We start from the raw sequence: 21534 nt of genomic DNA, 5'->3' as shown, positions 1-21534 counted from the left end.
GGGATCTTTTATGTATTCAGTTAGTCTAAATACTTTAGTAAGTTTAATCTGTCTGGATTCAAAGTTTTTGATACATTAAGGGATTACTGCTGTAATTTAGATTTTTCATATTTGTTTTATATGTTATTGCTCCTTCTCTTGCTGTCCATTTTTCGTGTTTTGGTAGCCTTCTGTATTGGTATGATTTCTTTTTCCTTTACCTTTTCTATACTTACTGTATTGGTGGGTTACATATATTTTTATGCTTTTATGGTGGTAGTTAAAATCCTTTGGCTTCTGGATTTAGGATTGCCTCATTTATTATAAGCCAGTGTGGTGGTAATGCCCTTCCATTCTGTGTTGGAGATTTCTTGAGGGTGGCTTTTCTGAGTATAGTTTTCTTTGTTAGCAATTTTTTTTCTTTCTAGATAATTTTATCTGTTTTTGCCTGGCCTATAAAGTTTCTATTGAGGTGTCTGTCTAATGAACGCTCCTTTATATTTGAAGTGCTACTTATTTTAGACTTTTATTTACAGTATTTATAATAATTTGAGTATAATAAGTCATAACGGGGCTCTTTCCTGATCACATCTCTGAGCTCCTTCTATCTGGACGTCTGTATGTTTGTCAAGATTTGGACCATTTGTGCTGTTTTATCATTAAGAAGTTTTTCTGAGCCTTTTTCTTCTCCTTTTGAAGTTTCCATAGTTAAAATATTTGCCTACCTAATTACAGTTTATAAATCTTATAGTCTTTATTTCTTTCTTGAAAAAAAAAAAGAAAAGTAACTCTAGACTGGTCTTCTGAACCTTGCAGAGGACCTGAGTTAAATCCCAGTATCCACAGCTCCCGTCTGTGACTCCAGCCCCAGTGTCATGCGGCTCTTCTAGTGGGGAGTGTCTGTTAGCCATCTTGTATGTAGTATAACCTATAATGTTTGTGGGTGTGCCTTTTCAATTTTAAGGGGTCCACAGGAGCCAAGCTTGTCTGGCAGACCTGGACTGGCCTGGAGGTCCCCCAAGCGGAGAACTGCTAATGTCTGAGGAATACAGTGGAGCTGTGTTGCACTGGTGGACTTAGATGTGTGCGACACATAGAAGTTTCCAAAGACTACCTGACTGCCTTTGCAGGTTTCAGCTTGGAATGACTCAGAGAGGGCCACATAGCTGCTTGTAGGCTGCGAGTGGTTGAGCTAGACTACTTTGTTTCTTTGCTGGGTTTTAGGAGCGATGTTTCTAACCTCATAATAAAAAGTGATCTCAAAGTGTCCTGATCACAGCACAAGACTAGCTAAAATTAAAACTGTCGTGGCGCAAATTCTATTTCAACTGAAATTTTATCTTTGCTACTTTGTTTCTAAGAGGGGAACGGTGATAATCCATTACTTAAACAAGTAAGCCAAAATGTATTTTCCTTTTGTGCAAGCTAACAATTGCAAGTTTAGGGAGTGTGTATTGCTTATAATGTTAGGAGATGCCTTTTTTATGTTTGTTTTTACATTCTGTTTTTTAGACAGGTCCCCACTATGTAGTTTTAGCTAGCCTGGAACTCACTCCGTAGACCAGGCTGGTCCTAAATTCACAGAGATCCACCTGCCTCTGCCTCCCAAGTGCTGAGATTAAAGGTGTGTGTGACTACACCTGGCTGTTTAAGATACCTAATGAAATTGTAGAATTAGCCATAAAACTAGCAGGCCATATCTTGGTTTTGGCGAAATCAGTAGCCATTGAAAGGGTGGCTGGGACAGGTATAGATTCATTCTTGCCAATTTTAAAAGGCAGATGGAACACTCAGCCCATTTTTTCTCCTCTTTGCCAAACCTATAGAAATAATAATTAAAAAAAAAAAAACCCACCCATATTTAGTTATGTTGGTACAAGAAGGGGAACTTTCGGTAATTCAGAAACTGGTAAATTTCTAAAAATAGGATGTTCTGTGGGTGTTACTTATGTCCAGATAGGTGGGATATGAGTAGGAGCAGAAAAGTTCCCAGAATAATTAATAGGGTGATTGTTTAGCATTGCTGCAACTTAGCAACCAGGCAGTTCTGAGTACTGTAGATTCTAACAACAGTTAACTGTCCAGCATGGAGCAACCTGGCTCTTTCCTTTTGGGAAGCACCCAGGGTAACTAGGTATGCTTATGCCTGTAAGGCCAAGTAGTAACCCTGCCTAATGTAGCATGTTGTGTTCCTCCTCTCTTCCTACTGTAACAAGTGTGAGATGGGTGTTACTTCCATAGTAAGGAGTATCAAATTCAGCAGAGTGTAACAGGATCCCCAGTGCATAAACAAGCCTCTCCAAATGTTTCACTAATGCTCATACCATAAAATGGAACCAGTAAGCAGGAGATCTTGGGGTCAAGTAATGAGTTACAACAGAGTTCTAAAGTAAGTAGCTAGTCGTTTTATACAGTGATTTTCTTACAGTTTAAAGAGACAAGAAGTTTCATAAAAAGAGCAAGCTTTTGTTAAAAAAAAAAAGGCAGTTAGGGGCTAGAGAGAGATGACTCAGTGGTTAAGAACATTGGCTGTTCTTATTCCCAGCATCACTGCTTAAATTATGAAGATTGAATGCGGGATTAGAAAAGAGAATGGAGAATCCTGGAATATTCCTTACTTTCTTGATTTGGTTGTGTGGACAGCTTTCAGTTCTGAAAGAATGCAAGCCATTCCCTTTGTAGATTTGAGCAGACAGTAAACTAATAGGAGGGGAAATGACTCAGTAACTCAAAAGAAGGAACAATTTGAGTTATCATAGCAGCTGACTACCTGTTAAGTAGTTACAGCACTGTAACATGCTTTTTAAAAAACACAGTTCTTAGGTTTAAAGGGAATGTGTTATGATTAGGAGTATTCTGATACAGGTAAAGACTTTTGGAAAATGACACTAGTCATTCTGACTTAAAATTGTAGTGAAAAGAATATTGAACACTAGAAAAATCATACAAATGGATAAGGATATTATTTCAAATGATTTTGTAGAATTATGGGAAGAGTCTGAGATTTTGACAAAAAAAAAAAAAGATAGCATACACAGTAGATAGACCCGTGGGGTCTGCTTTGTATAAATTGATGTTTCTTGACAGGAATAATGTATTAGCAATAAGCTAATGCTCTAAGAAAGCAATGAAAACCTTTAAAAGAACCCACCAAGTAAGCAAGATTAGACACATGCTAGTCATACTGCTATTGTTTAAGGGTAAGAGAGAGCTCTACAGTTATTAGTGGGGTTAGGGAGTTGGGGAGGCATTTTCAAAAGATAATCAGATTGGTTGGAATCCAGCCTTCTATTTAATGCAAAACGCTGCACCTTCAGATTCAAGGTCTAGTGAGATTCTAGCTGAAAATTTGGGTTATAATCACATTAATCAGGAGGCAAGAGTAGGAGGAAATTGAGATTTTATATTACTAACTTGTAGAGGATATGAAGTAAAAAAATAGGTGACTGTGCAAAGGTAATCAGGGTGGGTGTCATGCAGAACCTGAAAAGCAGTGCCAGGTTATTTGGCTTTATCTTAAGAGGAAAGGGAAGCTATCGGAGGACTTTTAACAGTGCAGAAATAATATAGGTATGATCTAGTTTATTTTACAAAAGATCACTTAAGCTAGAGTGCAATTTTTTTAGAAGTATATGAAATTGGAGGCAGTAAGATTAATTAAGGGGTTGTTTTACTAATTGTTTTGTTGTAGTAATAAATATTTTTAGGTCATAATAGACTGGGTATAGTAGGATCATAAGGATGGACATCATAAATAGGTTTAGGTTTTGGTGGTTGGATGCTAGATGATGCAGAGGCTTTTTTTTTTTGCAGGTAAGTTGTTGTTGTTGTTGTTGTTGTTGATGATGATGATAATGATGATATTCAACAGGTGAGCCCTGAAGACTAGGGAAGGATGGTAAGTTTTTTAAAAGTTGCTTGTAGGGTACCTAAATTGAAACAGTTTGGAAAGTATCTTAGTTACCTTTCTATTGTGATGATAAAACATCGTGACCAAGGCAATGTATAAAAGAAAGCATTTATGGCTTACTATTTCAGAGGGTTAGAGTTCATGATGGCAGAGTGACAGAACAGTTGAGAGCTCATATCTTGCTTCATATCTATTAGGGAGAGAGGGAGAGATAACTAGGAATCACATGAATCTTCTGAAACTTCAAAGCCCATCCCCAAGTGACACACCTTCTCCACCAAGGCTACACCACCCAATCCTTCCTAAACAGTTCCACTAACTGGGTACCAAGTATTGAAATATGTGAGCCTATATTAGTTAAACTTCCACAGTGTCTAAAGTTAGGAATATGAAAAAATCAACCTGGGAGAGTAAATAGGCAACCTAGGTCATATTGTTAGACAGTACATCTGAAATGAGGATCTGCTCGTAAGGTTTTAAGATTTTAAAACGTAGAAAAATTTAGAAAAGTGTGGGCATTGGAAACATAAAGAATTGACAACTGGGGAAGACCAGTTTCTCACTCTGAGGCGTGAAATATTAGGTGAGGAGAAACTAGAACCACTCGTGCATTAAACCATATACTAAAGACGTTAGTAGGAGTGCACTAAACAATATACTAAAGATGTTAGTATGAGCACATTAAACCACATACTAGAGACATTAGTATGAGTGCATTAAACCATAACTAAAGACATTAATATGAGTGCTCGTTTAGTTTAGTAGTTAGAAGCTACAGAAATGATTGTGGGTATACATGAACAGATGCGTGTGCGTGTGCCCTCATTCTTTCCTAGCTCTGTCAGGAGGGCCTGGAGACAGTAGTACCAAGTAGCACACACACAGCACTAAGACTTTCAGGGTTAGTATCGTTCTCTCATTTAAAAAGCTAAGGCTTTTTGGAGAATGGCTGGTTTCAGGGCAGAGAATACTCAAAATCTGAAAGGGCAGCGGGTTGGCAGAAGGATAGAGAAGCCAATCTGAAAAAAGAACCCAGTGACCAAGGCTACTAGAATTTTAGCAGCAACCAAACCAAACCCAGCCCATAATATTAGAGTATAATGCAAGAAAAAATTAAATATTCTTGAACTTATATTGATAAAAATTAATAGTTAAATAAATGATCCCATTTACCTATCTTACAGTGAAGTATCCTACATGACTTGTGGGTCATTTTCCCCAGCTGGAATTTAACTGGGTACCATGCTTAGTGACTGAGAAGAAATGTCTCTTTGAACAGATGCTATTTAACATTAACTATGTCAAGACCAAGGTACTTTTATAAGATATGTTAAAGAACATAGGCTTTTCATTATGGGATCATCAAGGAGAGATCTGGGGGAGACTTTGGGGTCCTAAATATACATGCCTTTAACTTTGACCAATATTGCAGAATATTTATTATAAATAAATTTAAGCAGAAACTGACAGTCATTTCGTGTCTATCAAAAGCCCATTAAAACATGAGGAAGATAGTCTAGCAAATCTCTTAATTATGCATTCATCTAGTTTCTTGTATTAAGCCTTCAGAGAACAAAAATATCAAGATCATGTCATCTTGGTTTCCCATGACATGAAAATGCCTGTGTGTTCAGCTCTGATTTAACATGTCACCTGTCTGTACAGAACCTCTATGCAAGAAATATCATTTAAATAATGTGCATTTTCTAAAATTACCTCTGAAACTAAGTCCACTGGGTTCATTATTTCTTGAGTAATTTTATGTAGTTCAGATAAAATTTTCACATGTTTTCTTCTTGTCAGCAAATGACAATTTACAGCCTAGAATAGATTGAATTTTGACATTCAGTATTTGTAATTTGCTGTTACCATGAGCTTGATAGTATCTGTTTCAGTGGCTTCAATGACACACAGTAAAAAATTATCCTGAAGCTTAATGGCTTAAATAATTTTTTCTTTTGAGCAGTTATATGGGACCAGAATGTGGGCAGCATTTGGCTAGGGGCTCTGCTCTCACGTGCCTCCTCTGGGACCACACTTAGCTGTCTGCTTCGCTGGGCTGTTCTGTCTGTAGCACTTCCCAATATCCACGTGTGGCCTTTCCACAACATGGTGATGTTAGAGGTTCCGATTTCTTACATTGTCTTCTGGCTTCCAAGAGGCAGAAAGGGGGGGCTGCTACTCCTGTCTATCTATGAGTCTACTCCCCTGGTCTGACAAAGATATGGGGCTCGGCAGGGTCAAAAATCTGGGAAGTGAAGTCCCATCACTTGGAAGAAAGGAGTCTGTGACAGTCATCTCTGAAGGAGGGCATGTGGCCATATCGTCTATCACATTATCTAATCTTTTAATTGTATCTTCCTGGTTTTGGTTGATCTTATGGGTTTTTGTTTTTGTCTTTTTTTGTTTGTTTGTGTGTGTGTGTGTGTGTGTGTGTGTGTTGTGTTTTGAGATAGGGTTTCTCTGTGTAGCCCTGACTGTCCTGGAACTCCCTCTGTAGACCAGGCTGGCCTCGAACTCAGAGATCCATCCACCTGCCTCTGCCTCCTGAGTGCTGGGATTAAAGGTGCACATCACCACCCGGCTGACCTTATGTTTCAATTTGTAACCCTGTTAGAAGTTGGGTTTTATGAATGTTAAATAAATATTATCTTAATTTAAAATATTTTAAAATCATAGGAGGCCCAGCTACAAGTCTTTTTAGCACGGTATTGGTACCTTACACCTGTATTCCCAGTGTTTGCAAAACAAAGACTATAAGATTGCAAATTCAGTGCCATCCTGGACTACATAGCCAGTTCCAGGCCAGACTAGGATATATGTATAAATATTAAAGCCTCTAACTGTTTTTATACTGTACAAATTTATCCTGAATTAGAGCTCCTAAAGCATATCGCAATATGGAAAGATAATGACACATTCCCTATTTTTCTAAAGCCCAGGTAAAATTTGTGGAACACAGTTTACCAAAACTATCATGATTAATCATTTTTGTTGGTACATGCCTTTAGTCTCAGCACTTGGGAGGCTGAAGCAGGGGCATTTCTGTGAATTCAAGGCCATCCTGGTCTACATAATGAGTTCCAGGGTATCCAGATCAATATAGAGAGACCTGTCTTAAAAACAAAACAAAACAAAACAAAAATTACCATAATTAAAATGTGGATACTCTTTTTAAAGTTTAATTTAATTTAATTTTTATTAAATTTTTATTTTTTATACTAATTACAGTTTATTCATTTTGTATCCTAGCTGTAGCCCTCTCCCTCATCTCCTCCCATGCCCCTCTCCTAGTCCACTGATAGGGGAGGTCCTCCTCCCCTTCAGTCTGACCCTAGCTTATCAGGTCTCATCAGGATTGGCCTGGCAAGGCTGCTCTCCTCACAGGGGGAGGTGATCAAAGAGCCAGCCACTGAGATCATATCAGAGACAGTCCCTGTTCCCCTTACTAGGGTACCCACTTGGATACTGGCCATGGGCTAAATCTGAGCAGGGGTTCTAGGTTCTATTCATGAATGGTCCTTGGTTGGAGTATCAGTCTCAGAAAAGACCCCTGTGCCCAGAGTTTTTGGTTCTGTTGCTCTCCTTGTGGAGCTCCTGTCCTCTCCAGGTCTTACTATCTCCCCCTTCTTTCCTAAGATTCCCTGCACTCTGCCCAAAGTTTGGTTATGAGTCTCAGTATCTGCTTTTATACACTGCTGGGTGGAGTCTTTCAGTGGCCCTCTGTGGTAGGCTCCTGTCTTGTTCCCTGTTTTCTCCTTCTTCCAATGTCCATCCCGTTTGTCTTTCTGAGTGAGGATTGATCATCTTACCCAGGGTCCTCCTTCTTGCTTAGCTTCTTTTAGATTTTAGTATGTTTATCCTATATTATATGTCTAATATCCACTTATAAGTGATTGTATACCATTTGTGTCTTTCTGTTTCTGTTCCAACCATTTGCCTGCAAATTTCATGATTTCCTTGTTTTTAATTGCTGAGTAGTATGTACACATTACTTTGTGTAAATGTAATGTGAATATTCTTTAGTCCAGTAATTCTGGTTCCTAAGTAACATAGCACATTGATGGCAGTGTCAAAATATTGGAAACAATACCAGTGAGAGACTAATTAAATTACATATATTGTGAGATTGTTTAAAGGATGAGGAGAGTCTATAAAAATGATATGAGGTGAGCTGTAATACACAGAAATAGTCTGGGAACAAGGTTTAATGGTAAAGGGTATGGCTAGTGTTCCCAAGGCTCTAGATGCATCGTGAGCATGAAGGTGGAGCCAGCATGGGGGACTAAAACGTGTCTTATTCTCTTGTAAGACTGCTGTACTCACCCTTCAAGTACTGACATGAGATGTTGCAGTGCCTACGTGGTGAGCTGAAGTAGAGTGAATGACACAGGCAGTGTGACATAGCCTTGGGCTACTGTTGACATTCTGAGAACACCTCAAAAAACATATCTGTCATTTTCATTTCAGAGTGGGATGGCACAGGATTTGTTGGACTGCTCTGAATGGCATATAATTTAAAACTTTCCGATTACTTTTGAAATTATCTGTTTAATATTTTGGACAGTCATTGACCATGAGTAATTCAAACTGGAAAACAAAACCAGAGCTAAGGGGAGAGTGCTGTGTTTCATTTCTGGATAGTTCTCTGTTTGATGTAGAATATGAATGCTCCATTCAGATGGGAGTGGGTGAGTGCGGAGGCAAAGAATTAGTGGGAAAGATTCAACATGCCAGTTGGATACCTAGACTGTTAGAGCTGTCATCTTTGCATCATTCATATATTTTCCTATTACTTTATCAGATATTTATTTTCTTCCTGTTTTAAATAATTCATTATATTCTAGAAGTAGGTTCTTTGTCAGATAACTATCTTGCAGATAGTTATGGCTTACCCTTCTGTTTTCAGGACAGTATCTTTTGAATGGTAGGAAATCTATGTTGAAGTGCTTGATTTATTTTGAGCACATGAATCTTTTATTTATTTTGTTGTACTTATCCTAATTATGTCTTTGCCTTTTCTATATGCATATGCACATGTGGTATGCAGGTATGTCTCTAGGCTTTGTTGAAAGTTCTTTACATGTGTAGGGGAATGTTGGGGGAATATTTGTTCCTGGTGAGAATTAGTGCTCCAAGCTTTTAAAAGATGCATATCTTGTTAAAAATTAATTAATTTATTCACTTTACATCACTCCTGGGCATATACCTGAAAGATGCTCCACCATTCAACAAGGACAATTGCTCAACTATGTTCATAGCAGCTTTATTTGTAATAGCCAGAATCTGGAAACAACCTTCATGTCCCTCAATGGAAGAATGGATACATCCTGATCTTAGCTCCTTCCCTCCTCTCTTCCCAGTCTTACCCTCTTCTCTCTTCCCCATCCCCATCCCCTATTCCTCAGATAAGGGTAGCCCCCCTGCCCACTTACCCCCAGATCATCAAGTCACATCAGAACTGAGCTTGTCCTCTTCTCCTGTAGCCAGGTGAGACAGCCCTGCCAGGGGCCAGTGATCAAAAAGCAGGCAACAGCGTCCATGTCAAAGACAGCTTCCACTCCCCTTCCTAGGGAACCCACATGAAGCCTAAGCTGCCCATCTGCCACACCTGTGTAGGAGGCCTAGGTCCAGTCTATGCATAGTCCTTGTTTGGTGCTTCAGTCTCCGAAAGCCCCTTTGGGCCCTGGTTGGTTGGCTATGTTGGTCTTCTTGTAGCGCTCCTGGCACCTCCAGGTCCTTCTATTTTTCCTCACACATTTCCACAAGCCTCTCTATGTTTTGCCTGATGTTTGACTGTGAGTCTCAGCATCTGTTTTGATCTGCTGTTGGAGGGAGCTTCTCAGAGGACAGCTGTGCTAGCCTTCTGTCTGTGAGCATAGCAGAATATTGTTAATAGTGTCAGGGGTTGACTCTCCCAGGTAATGTCCAACCAATGCCTATCCCAACCTGAGACCCACCCCATGGGAGAGAGCCAGCCCCAGATAGAAGGTGCATATCTTAGCCACCTTCAATCCCAGCTCTCAGGAGGCATAGGCTGGTGCATCTCTGTGAGTTTGAGGCCAGCCTGGTCTGCATAGTGAGTTCCAGGAAAGCCAAAACTATATAGAAAGACTCTGGCTCAAAACAAAACAAGTTTTAAAAGACACATGTCCTTAATATATCACATCTTGCTTAAAATAAGATGTCACTTTGTCATATAGATAGACTTATGACGAGTTGTTCTCATTTTTTATCCATTTTTTGCTATAGTACATTTTTTATTTCAGTGTGTTTTGTGCTCTGTAATACATTACATTATTCTTTGTTTAGTAAATAACCTTAAGTGAACAAAAACAAGAGGAAAGCTGGGAAAATGGCTTAGTGATTAATTACTTGCCCTCACAAGCATGAGGAACAGAGGTCTGAGCCCCCGGAACCCATGTAAATGTTTAATGTTAATGGCAAAGGCCTGCAATTTCAGCATTGGAAGGCAAGGACCCAAAGGCCTCCTTAGAGCAAGCTTGCTACCAAGTCTAGCCTTATTGGTAAGCTCTGGGTTTAACTGAGAGGCCTTTCCTCATTGAATAAAATGGAAGACAGATGGAGAATGTTTTCCGACATCAGGCTCAGGCCTCCACATGCATGAGTAACAATGTACACACACACACACACATACACACACAGGTAAACATGTACACACACATACACATACATCACACACAAAAACATGAAAATGAAAAAAAAGAAAAAAGAGAAAAATTAGGTATATCTATTTTCTTTTCCAGTATTCCTCATTTGTTTTTTCTAGATACAGATATTCATCTGGCATTATGCTGCTGCCTGGAGAGCTCCCTTTAGCATTTCTCACACTTGCTGGTCCACCTTTTTTTTAAACTAGATTATTTAATATTATGGTTACATTAAAGTCTGTTATGGGTTCAACAACTTTGTCATTTCCAATTTTGTTGGTTGCTTTTATCTCTTCATAGAGGGCTCTTCTTTAGAATTGTTTTATTATTATTTTCAATGTGCATGTGCGTGTGTGTATGGCTCATTATGGAGGCTAGAAAAGGATGTTGGGTCCCCTGAGCCAGAGTTATAGGTTGTGGGCATCTTAATGTGGATGCTAGGAACTGAATATTAGTCTTTTGCGAGACCAACAAGCACTGAGCCATCCCTGCTGAAGCTTGGTTTCTTGCTGTTGATGTGTCATTAGTTTTTACTTATACGTTGGGTCCTGTGCAGGAGAGACTGAGGTGATCCTCTTCTGCAGCTTCTTCTCTGGTCCTCTCTGCCACAGGTTGAGCCATGTGTCAGGATCTGAGCTGGGCTTGGGTTTGCAGTCATTACTTTTAATATTCCTCTGGCTTCAGATTTTCTATGCACTCGATCGGCCTCTGTTCTCTTGTATCTACAGCACTGCCTCTGGCATTACATGCTTTTCCCCCTCTGCATTCTCTACCACCCTCACCTTTCAGCCTTTGCACATCTGTTCTGCAGAGGAATTCTCCTTCATGTGTTGCCTGTCTCCTGGTGATAGATTATTGCTTCTCTTTGTCGTGGAGTAGGGTGAGCTTCCCTTTTGTTCTGATCTAGACTGCATTGCAGTCAGGCACTGCGGCTTGGCTTTGTTGGCATTCTTGCCCTCTCCCCGTTATGGAAGCCATATTCCACTCTTTATTTGCGGTTTGTCCTGGGCAGGACTACTCTTCCTTCCCTAGTTGTGGGAGATGTCTCCTTGTGATCGGTGCAGCGTCCCTTGCCTATTACCTCTTCCTGTTCCTCAACCATGGCAACAATCTTCTTTGTTTCTCGTGCTGAGTGTTTTTCCAAACCACATCCCTTCCCCAGAGGCCTAAGCAGTTTGATTTCATTCTCCCTTTAAGCAGTGGACTTTGCCTGGATACTGAAGTGAAGCTTTTTTGTTTTGTTTTGTTTGTTTGTGTGTTTCTCTAGGTTTTAGGCCTCCCCAAGCCCCTACTGGAGAAAAGGCAAGCTTTTAGGCCTGTTCCTAAACTCCTCCTGCACACTATTCTAATAATTCAGGGCTCCTCTGGCATCCTGTCCTACTGTATGTGTGTGTTAGTGTGGTATGTGTATATGAGTGTGTGCATACACGTGTGCACACGCATGTGGAAGTCATCTGCTATCTTCAGGACTCTTATCCACCTTTATTCCTTGAGACAGGTTTTCACAAAACCTGAAGCTCATGGATTGTGCTGAACTTGCTGGACAGTGAGCTTCAGGCATCTACCAGTCTACCCAACCTCCAGCATGAGACTATAGGCACATGCCACCATGAAAATTACTGGCTTTTTTGGGTGGGTTCTGGGGACCAGAACTTGGGTCTTGATTTGTGTGTCGTGGGTGACTGAAGGCAGCCCTGCCTATCATACTTCTAATCTTTCTTGAGATGCCTGTGGGGTATGTGGTTCATCTTCCAGTCAAGTCTTTGTGTCTAGGTATCCTCAGCTATTCCAATCTGACATACTGGTTTATACTAGATTTTGAGGAGTTCTTTAAATTTTCAGCTCATTTCTTATGAAATGGTTATATGTTGGCCACTTATTTTTCTGTGAGTTACCAAACAGTTTGCAGTCTTTCCTTGGAGGAGCTTAGCCCTCCAAAGAGAATAAAATGTACTTGGAATTTTACTAGATTTACTTGGTAAGTAATAAATTTACTTGGTTGTTCCATTCTGTACCATTCTTTGTTAGAATTAGAGAAGTGATACGTGTGTTTGTGTGTGTGAGAGAGAGAGAGAGACAGAGAGAGAGAGACAGACAGACAGACAAAGACAGACAGACAGAGATCCTCCCCTCCACCTCAGGAATGGCATGCTTTTGTGGATTTCTGCTTTTTGTGTAAAAGTGGAGCTGCTTAGAGCCCGAATTAGCCATTTTCATGCTGCTGTGATAAAACACCCTGATAAAAGCAACTTAAGGAAGAAAAGATTTATTCATTCTGGGGAAGGCTTGTATGGTAGCATGAGCAGTAAAGTGATCACATTTTCATCCACAAGAAGCAGAGAGAAAGAACAGATTCATGGCCATTTTATTATACAAAAATACATTTAGTCCAACTTCTTCAAAAGCCCCCATAATCATTACTGTTTAAGAGGCCCAAGTTCAGAGAGTATTCTGAGACAACCTATAAATTAAAAACAAATGAACAAATTAGATAGTTTCTAATGCAATGGCATAGAATATACATTAGGAATGTATACAAAGGAATGAAGGCTACAATGAGGAAAATTGGACCAAAGCAAGACTGAAACCCTACAGGGCAAATGCTAAATCCTAAATGTCTAGGTCTTCAGTTTTTTAAAGGGCTTAGATTGCTCTGCCCCTTCAGTTTTGCTGCCTGCAACATATATTTTCTTCTGGGCTGGGGGGACCTTCAGTATGTTGCTTTCCATGGTGGATATCTCACAGTTCTGGCGTCTCCAACATCATAGTGTCACCACTGTATTCCAGACTTCACCTTTACTGCTTTACTGAGTGACTTCTTAAGACCCGATCCTGCCACACATTGCCTAGCTTCAGTGGCTCTCAGAAACTGTAGGGGAAAGATTCTATGACCCCTTCAGTCTTACATCTTTCTTGTCTCTGAAGCCATTACCTCATAGATGAGACTACCATATTCAGATATCAGCTTAGGATGTTCTCTGGCATCCTCAGACCACTACTACAGCAGCTTCTATATGCTCAGGCTGATGAAAACCTTACTAGGCAATTGCTTGCTAGGAACAAGCTACCCCTTGGTTTCTCTTTATTAGTTGGAGTCTTAACTGGTGGGTCTGGCCCTTAGGGTGCCTTTTCAGTTTTTCCAGTGTGAACAGGAGGCTTTCTCCAGTAGTTAATCTCTTTAACCATTGCTAACTCTTTAACACAGGTCTTCATTACAATCTTAAACTTCCTTACCAAACTTTACATTTCCCCTTCCTTCCTTCCTTCCTTCCTTCCTTCCTTCCTTCCTTCCTTCCTTCCTTCCTTCCTTCCTATGGTGAGCCACCATACCCAACCATCTTTTATTTCTTTCTGACTCACCTGTTGCTGTTTTTTCATTGTAGAACTGCATAAGAGTAATCAGTAATAACCATACTACAGAGTCAGTATTAAGCTGTCTTGAAATTTCTTCTGCCGAAGAAATTAGCCTGCTGCATTTTAATTTCACTGATGCAAATCCTCAGGACATGAGGAGAATATGGCCAGATTCTTTGTCAGAATGTCACCTGGAAGGCTTCTAGCCCAGTTGTTAATAAAGTCCCATTCATGCCAGAAACCTCTTGAGCTGGGCTCCACTGTCTTTATTGCCGTCAGCAGTACTGTCTTCAAGGCTTCTATTAAAATGGACCACTAAGCTTGCTTACAACATTCCATAGCTCCCCTAGTCCATAGTCTCCCAAAAAACAGCATAAACAGCTTCTTCATAGCAATAACCCCAGTTTCCTGTATCCGTTTCTGTATTAGTTTCTTTGCTGCTGCTATGCTAAAACACACTGACAAAAGCAACATAAGAGAAGAAAGGGTTTGTTTTAGCTTATGGTTCCAGAGGGATAGAATCTATTGTGGTAGGAAAGGCATAGCATGGAAGCAGAAGCAGGAAGTTGGCTAATCATATTTTTTATCCACACACAGGACGCAGAGAGAAAACAAAAAGTAGGACTGAAGTTTCCATAACCTTCCCAAACAATGTCACTAAGTGTTTAAATATATGAGCCTGTTGGGGACATTTCTTATTTAAACCACAGAGTTTTTGACAAGGTGTATGCTGTTTCAAATGTCTGTTCGTGCTGATCTTCTATAAGGTTTTTCATTTTTCTTTATTTGTCATTTATGAAAATTCAACCAGAGGGACCACCTCGTTAGTGAAGCATTACTGATCCTGTGAGTAGAACAGAACATCCCTTGGCATTTATCCCTTATACAGTGTTTTTTTTTTTTCCTCAAGCCAATTGAAACCAATCCCCAGTAAGGGTTAGATGTTTTCATATTTTCAGACCCATCACTATGAGGAGTACCCTTTTAATTTTCAGTGTGTGTGACAGTTACTTGGCTTCAGATAGGATCATGGAGTCAAGTTGAAAGAAAAGATAAAGTGATACAGAATGTACCTCATTTATTAATAGAAGAAAAATTTTAAGATTTTAAAATTAGCATGTGTTTTGTATGTGTGTTTGTGTGTGTGTACATATATGTGAGCACACATATAAATATGTGATATGGAGGTCAGAGGTCAGTGATGGGTGGTTTTCACATGTTATTTTTCTGGACTTGCTCTCTTCACTGAACCTGGAGCTCATCAGTCCGGCTAGCCTGGCTGGCCTTTTGGCTCTGGAGCACTGCCTGTCTTCATTGCTGGTTACTTGGCTTGCGGATACTCCCAAAACAACCAGCCTTTCCATGGTGCTGGGAATCTGAATTCAGGTCCACGCTTGTGCAGCAAGCTCTTGTCCCACCCACCCATCTCCCTAATCCCTATTTAAGATTATTCTACATGTATTTTTTAGTTCATACATAAACCATACGATTATATTAATGGTGTTGGTTATTTAAATGTATCCTTTTTACTGATGTGTGAAACATAAAACTGTTCTTATTTGTGGGGCATCATGTGATTTTTCCCTTCTGTGTGTTTGCACATGTACATGTATGTATGTATGTGAAGCTCAGAGTACACTCTCAGCTGTTGTTCCTAAGTTACTGTTTACCTTGGTTTTGAGATAGAATCTCATTGGCCTGAAACTTGCCGCATAACCTCGGCAAGTTGGCAAGTTGTCTAGCTGGGAAGCTTCAGGGATTCACTTGTCTTTACCTCCTAGTAGGTGGTGAGGTTAATGCATGTATATGTTCATTGTGCAATGTTTTCTTTTTTTTTCTTTTATAAAGATAAATATGTTCCCTCAAACATTTACCATTTCTTTATGGTAAAAACAATTCCTCCGGGACAGCCAGGGCTACACAGAAAACTGTACTTAAAAAGCTGTCTTAAAAAACAAACAGACAAACAAAAAAGAAAAACAAACAAAGCCCCCCAAAACAAACAAAAAAAACACATAATTTTTTTACTTAGCTCTTTGAATTATATACTATACCATTTTACAGTAATAACCACTGTACAACAGACCAACAGAATTTCTTATTTCTAAGGTGATAGCTATTGGTCATCCCTTCCCATCTCTCCCTGCCCCTAGTCTCCCCAGCCTCCAGTAAGGACTATTTCATTGTTAACAGCTACAAGGCCAACTTTGGAATCCCAGTGAGATTATGCAGTACTCATCTTTCAGTTAATAGCTTATTTCAATTAATGCAATTATCTTCCGTTCCCTCCATGTTGTCAAAAATGACAGGAGTTCGATCTGTTTTATGGCTGAATGTACTCCATTGGATGTGTATACCACATTATCTTTACCCATTCATCAGTTGATGGGCACTTCAGTTGTTTCCATTTCTTGGCTATTATGAATAGTGCTGCAATGAACATTGGAGTGCAGATGTCTCTTTGATGTACTGATTTCATTTCCTTTGGATATATACCCAGAAATGGAATTTCTGGATCATATAGTAGTTCTATTTTTAATTCTTGAGGAATCTCCATACTGTTTTCCATAATGGAAGCAGTAATTTGCATTCCCAACCACAGTGTACAAGGTTTCCCTTTCTTCCACATCCTCATCAGCACTTGCTGTCTTTTGTCTTTTTGATAGTAGCCATTCTTTTTGAAGTGAGATGATATCTCATTGTGGTTTTGATTGGCATTTCCCTGTTTATTAGTGATGCTGAACACTTTTTTCATATACTTGGCCATTTGTATGGAATAAAGAATAGCAATTGTGGAATAAATGGGGTGGGTGAAAAAGCAGAGAACATTGTGGGCATGAAAATAGGAGAGAAGGTAGTTGTCCAGATGGTTAGTGTTTTGAATAAAGCTGATTGAATGTCAGTCCTGGGAACCACAGATAGAATTAAGTAGCCCAGGCTCCTAAACTGACCTGATAGAATGATCATCTCTGGAGCTTGACTGTTTTTGTGATTTGGAGAAATGTTAATGAAGAGTTAGTGCTTAGGGCTGGGAATAGAGTTGGTATGGTTAGTTTCCTAGCATGCAAACTTCACTGTAAGTGGTAAAGCTAAAGCTAGTAGGGCCACACTCTTAAGAAGGTCCCTGCCTGTAAAGTCCTCACTGTTTGGTAGATTTGAGGTAGAGTAGAAACAGCATTAGCAGTGGCCTAAATATGAACACTAGCCATGATGTTGGGCTCTTTGCCATTGCAAAATTATCTTATTCTGGAACTCCCGTTTCTCCCTGTTGTTTGGCTTTACCTGGGGCAGGGTGTAGAGGGTGTAGAGGCTGCTGCAATGAGTGCAGCAGCTCTGTGTGAGCATACGACATTCTGTTTGCTCAGATCACCATAAGAGATCCACCCTTCAAACAATCCAGTCAAAAGTTCTCAGCATCTTTATTTCTGTTATACCTTTAATTTTTGATTTAATTTCTTTCCCACTGGCAGCAGTGACATGGGAATTGCATTATTCAACCAATTAAAGCATCTAAGAATCTTTGTGTGCTTGCAGGGATCTAGTGAGTCCCTCATGATTTCCATGGCCTAAGTGTCCCTTCTTCTGCTTTAGATCTGTCCATACTAATGGAAATGTAACTGGAACTGGTCTGATGATAAAACCAAGGCCCTTGAGACGGGATCACATAGGAGGAAACGTTGCTTCCAAATGAAGACACCACATTCAAAATTTCTGCTATTCAAAGGTATTGAGGTACAGTTTTACTTGAGTTGCTGGTAATGATTGTATAATATTAACTTCTGTTGTAGGTTTTATAACTTCAAATGTTCTTATATATTAGAGCGTTTAGCTCTTAAAGAATAGTTCACTACTCCCTACATCCTACCTCACTCCACTTTCCCCCAAAAAATCAGCAAAGGAAAAAATAAATCTCCATTTTGGAAGATACATACGTTTCTTGTAATTAACAAAGTATGTCAATGATAAGAAATAGATTGAAGATTAAGACTCAGCAAACCAGTGCTAAAGTAGACATTACCTGACAGCCCTGTGCACACCTGCATTCCAGTACTTAGGGACGGAGATATGGGAAACATCATGAGTTTGAGGCCAGCCTAGACACACAGTGAGATCCTGTTTCCACAGAACAAAACTAAAAAGAAAGTCAACTTAATGGTTATTGGATTATGTCATGATTTTTTATATCAACAGCTAGATCCAACATCCTAACAGAGCCTTTAGTCTCATTCTGTGGGTCAGTTAGAAACTTTTTTATTTTTTCTTAAACCAACTGTTAAGGATTTTCAAGACACCAGAAGTGTCACTGTTATTACTGCGGGACCTTTGGATCTGGTGGACTAGTTTCACTTGGAAGAGAAAGACAGGCTATATAATGAGAGAGTCAAGTGACTCTTCTAAAACATGGGTGGATCCCCACTTTAAAGAATACATAAGACAACTAAAACCAAAAGGGAAATATAATGCCAGAGGAAACAAACACAACAGTAGTTATCTAGTTTTATAAAAAAACATACAAATTATAAACATGGGAGAGTATTTATGTGTTTTATTTAAAAAAAATATTTGGTTTTTCACTAAATCTTTCTATATAGATGGAAAGAATGTATGTTGGGAGAAGCAAAGTTGATTGATTTCTAGGCATATATCTAAAAGACGCTCAAGTATAGAACAAGGACATCTGCTCAACCATGTTTGTAGCAGCTTTATTTGTAATAGCCAGAAGCTAGAAATAGCCCAGATGCCCCTTAGTTGAGGAATGGATACAGACATTGTGGTACATCTACACAATGAAATATTACTCAGAGATAAAAAACAAGGAAATCATGAAATTTACAGGTAAATGGTGGGAACTGGAAAAGATCATCCTGAGTGAGGTATCCCAGAAGCAGAAAGACACACAGGGTATATACTCACTCATAAGTGGATATTAGACATATAATATAGGATAAAAATACTAAAATTTGTACACCTAAGGAAACTAATCAGGAAGGAGGACTCTGGCTAAGATGCTCAATCCCCATTCAGAAAGGCAAAGAGGATGAACATTGGAGAAGGGAGAAAATAGGCAACAGGACAGGAGCCTACCACAGAGGGCCTCTGAAAGGCTCTGCCCTGCAGGGTATCGAGGCAGATACTGAGACTCATAGCCAAACTTTGCGCAGAGTGTAGGGAATCTTATGAAAGATGTGGGAGATTGTAAGAATTGGAGAGGACAGGAGCTCCACAAGGACAGCAACAGATCCAAAAAGTCTGGGCACAGGGGTCTTTTCTGAAACTGATACTCCAGCCAAGGACCACTCATGGAGATGGCCTGGAACCCCTGCACTGCACGGAGGTAGCGTATAGCAATTCAGTGTCCACGTGGCCTCCATAGTAATGGGGACAGGGACTGTCTTTGACATGAACTCAGTGGCCTGCTCTTTGATCACCTCCCCCCAAGGGGGGAACAGCCTTACCAGGCCACAGAAGAATACAATGCAGCCATTCCTGATGAGACCTGATAGTCTAGGATCAGAGGGGAGGGGAGGAGGATCTCCCTTTTCAGTGGACTGGGAGAGTGACACGGGTGGGAAAGAAGGAAGGTGGGATTGGGAGGGGAGGACGGAGGGAGGCACAGGGGTGATACGAAGTGAATAAACTGTAATTAATAAAAATAATTAAATAAAACAAACAAACCCAAAAAAATGTACTGGAGTATGTGTTCTTTATTACAGTGTACATAAATACCAGGTTAACTTTTAAAGTTACTTTGTCTGGACTGAGGAAACTGTTGGAAACAACTTTAAGTAAAGTGTGTGAGGGAAGGTCTAGGCCAGTGCTGCGTTGTTGCTGCTGCGGTCTGCAGGGAAGGGCAGAGGCATCTGAGGTTCTTTCGTGACACTCTGGGAAACTGAATCCATCTTGATTAGCTTATTTTTAATAATTACCATTTAGACTTGTGATAAAAATGAAATGTGTGCATAAAACCATATAAATGTGTTTTGGAGTGATATTAATGAATATTATTACTAAAACTAGAATGCCCTGCTACTAAAGTATCTAGAAGTTTCTTTTTCATAGGAAAAAAAAACCTCTCAGTACACACTACGAATGAGAAGCTTGCAAAACCAGTTTCGAAGTTAATGATAAATATTATGCTTGGAGAGAAAGTAAAATGAGCTTTTGGCAAAAATGTCTTATCAAAGGCATACCATCTGGAAAAGCAATTACTGTCATATGTATGCTAGTGGGTATTCTGTTTTTCGGGAGAAAGAGGGCTCTGATATTCAGAGAGCATACCAACACTTCATTTAGGTGTTGCTGGCTAGCAGTGAAGATACAAACAAGAAAGCTCCTGTTTGTATCTTGTTTTGATTAGATGATTTATTTTAAAACCACTTAGAGCCCAGAGTAGCTGCATTTGTTCCTTCAGCTCAAAGCACAAACAACTATGAAAGACTACTACAGGAAAGGGTGTCTTGGATTGTTGAGTTTAAGAGATTGCACCATATCAGTTCATATCCTGCTATTTTCCAGGGACAGAATTAGTAATCAATAATGTATTTTCAATCGTGATTCAGCATTGAAAAGAGTAAAAATTTTGGCTGTAAGCAGTTTCCCATCTCTTTTCAGAAATTGTAAAGAAATAAATGGTCAGCAACTGTAGAATTATGCTTTACCACAGTATTGTCTGCTGTTTACACAGAGAAAAGTGTTTATGTGTTTGTGAATTTATATTTTGGTAAAATCAGATAAACATTTATAAGTGGTAATTTTATTTCTGTTATTTAATATTTCAAATACTCTCAACTTAGAGCTTCATTAATGTCACAAGTTTTGATATTAAAGATGAGGTATACGAACTTTGTAAAAGTTTTATTTATACCACAAAACACTCAATTTCTAAGAGTTTAATTATTGCCTTATCTTTGATTATTTTACTAAGTTATGAAAACAAATAAGGGAATTAAAAATTTCCTAGAGTCAGTGTGTCAGTAGGAAAATCAACTTACCTGAGCCTTTGAGAGAGAGAGCTAAGGCATTCTGGGAAGAGAGTTCGTAGCTGAAGAGGTGGTGGCAACAAGAGGCTACTTCAGCTTCTCACCAGTTAGTCTGCTCAGATCAGTGAGTATCTGCCCTATGTCCCCAGAGCTTGCTGTGCAGCCAGCCTAGCTGAAACTCAGAAACTCAAGCTCTAAGTCCAGTGTGAAACTCTAACTCACTGTCAGAGAATGATATAGGAAGATATTCAATATCTTATTCTGGCCTCCATATTCATGTACATGGGCACACATATGAACACATTTCTGTGCATGCACCACACACATACAAGAGAGAGCCTGCCTCACAAAATATGGTGGAGAATTATTGAGGAAGACACCCAACTTTCTTTAACTTCTGGACTCTGTGCACACACACATAGGCATATATCCACAGAAATACAAACAAACACTTAAAAAAATAAGTCAGAGAGAACTCAAATAACTTAATAATTGTACCATAAGACCTTAGAAAAAGAACAAGGCAAAATCCAAATTAGTAGACAGAAACAAATAATAAAAACCAGGTGAAATTAATGAAATGGAGACTAAAAGAACAAGAATCAACGAATCAAAGAATTTGAAAAAAAATGACACGATT

The 21534-nt window shown here is 39.4% G+C and overlaps 1 protein-coding gene across 10 annotated transcripts in view; it reads left to right on the top strand.

Annotated features, from left to right (window-relative positions):
- The window catches only part of Ncoa1 (nuclear receptor coactivator 1), a 212872-nt gene that overhangs the window by 38047 nt on the left and 153291 nt on the right, over window positions 1-21534 (top strand). For 9 of the 10 annotated variants that reach the window (XM_060365318.1, XM_060365359.1, XM_060365312.1 and 6 more), the window contains exon 2: window positions 17506-17638. The exons of the other annotated variant lie outside the window; for it this stretch is intronic. The gene's annotated coding sequence lies outside the window, so the exon portion shown is untranslated. The remainder of the gene's footprint in view (window positions 1-17505; window positions 17639-21534) is intronic. 10 annotated transcript variants of the gene reach the window in all.

Source organism: Meriones unguiculatus, chromosome 1 (assembly GCF_030254825.1).
Source record: "Meriones unguiculatus strain TT.TT164.6M chromosome 1, Bangor_MerUng_6.1, whole genome shotgun sequence".
Lineage (NCBI taxonomy): Eukaryota > Metazoa > Chordata > Mammalia > Rodentia > Muridae > Meriones > Meriones unguiculatus.
The sequence above is the reverse complement of the archived record's forward strand: the minus strand, read 5'-3'. Positions and strand labels throughout refer to the sequence as shown.